Source organism: Limulus polyphemus, unplaced genomic scaffold (assembly GCF_000517525.1).
Source record: "Limulus polyphemus unplaced genomic scaffold, Limulus_polyphemus-2.1.2 Scaffold1497, whole genome shotgun sequence".
In the NCBI taxonomy this organism is placed as follows: domain Eukaryota; kingdom Metazoa; phylum Arthropoda; class Merostomata; order Xiphosura; family Limulidae; genus Limulus; species Limulus polyphemus.
The window spans coordinates 16,106-17,289 of NW_013667107.1; the positions used below are offsets into that span (position 1 = coordinate 16,106).

General features: G+C 31.9%; 1 long non-coding RNA gene across 3 annotated transcripts in view; it reads right to left on the reverse strand.

Annotated features, from left to right (window-relative positions):
- LOC111086859 overlaps nucleotides 1-1,184 on the reverse strand; it is a 100,503-nt gene that overhangs the window by 15,421 nt on the left and 83,898 nt on the right. For 2 of the 3 annotated variants that reach the window (XR_002611580.1, XR_002611581.1), the window contains one exon: nucleotides 747-841. The exons of the other annotated variant lie outside the window; for it this stretch is intronic. This is a non-coding gene — a long non-coding RNA (uncharacterized LOC111086859). The remainder of the gene's footprint in view (nucleotides 1-746; nucleotides 842-1,184) is intronic. 3 annotated transcript variants of the gene reach the window in all.

Genomic DNA, 1,184 nt, shown 5'->3' on the forward strand with positions numbered 1-1,184 from the left:
TGTGGTGTGCGTGAATCAGTTTTACGTTGATGTAAGAATACTGTGTAACTGTGACGTCATAAACTATGGCTGTATACATGCACTCTACATCACATTTCAACACAGCGGATTGTGATAACAACACTTGAGTGGTGACAATGTGTTAAGTGCCTTATTGTTTTTACTAAATGTGTTTGAAAAGTACTAACGACTGTCCAAAACAAACTAGCAACGAATAAATGCAGAAATATGTAAATACACATAAATATCATACACTATTCAGTGTTCTAGAATTAATGTCACATCTATATAGCCAACCCGTCTGGGATGGTTCTTTCGCTGATTGGTATGTATTCTGTTTTATATGGAACAAATTTCATTGAACTTCACGCAGTCTAGTGCACACGCTAAAGAAACAGGATCCCGTTTAAAATCGTTTAGGAATATACTCTCTAAACCCATTGTGTCTGATAAAAATCTAACAGAAAGACACAGGAAACTGTTTACATGACTAATGTGAGCCATATTTTACGATGCATGACTTAACTAAATAATATTTTCAAAATCTTACGTAAAACTTGGGTGTGCAATTAACTATAAAAATAGGTACGAAACTGATTCCAACAAGAAACTTGTTTCTACGGTGTCACATAATTTATTGTTCACACTTACCAGAACATAAAACTTGCTGAAAAAGTAAACCTTCAAGTAATTTTAACTGCTGGTCTAAAATTAATAACGCATTTAACACACACAATAGCACGCACCTGTGTTACCTGTTTTACTTATAATTTCAACATCAGCTGAATAATAAATAACGTTTTGTGTTTCAGCTTCCAGTTCCCTTTTCACACTTGCTTTCCTGTTAAGAAAAGTGATAAAAAGCTTGTTACTACTGAAAGCTGAGAATAAAATGAATACCAAATCGTTGTACGAAATCAAATAAGTGGAAAATTGTTATAGAAAATTTAGGCAATTGTATGTTACCAGTCATAACTAAACCGATTAAAAAAAAGACAATTAATGTATTTTTCGGAATATAAGATGCACCCTTATTTTGAAGACAAAGTTTTTGAAAATAAAAACGAAGCTACAGTCGCATTTGAAAGATTTTTATTGAACAAAAATTCAGTTTGATACTTTGAAAATTAGTATATATTGTTCTAAACACAAAAGAGCTCAAAACATCAAAATACGAAAATACC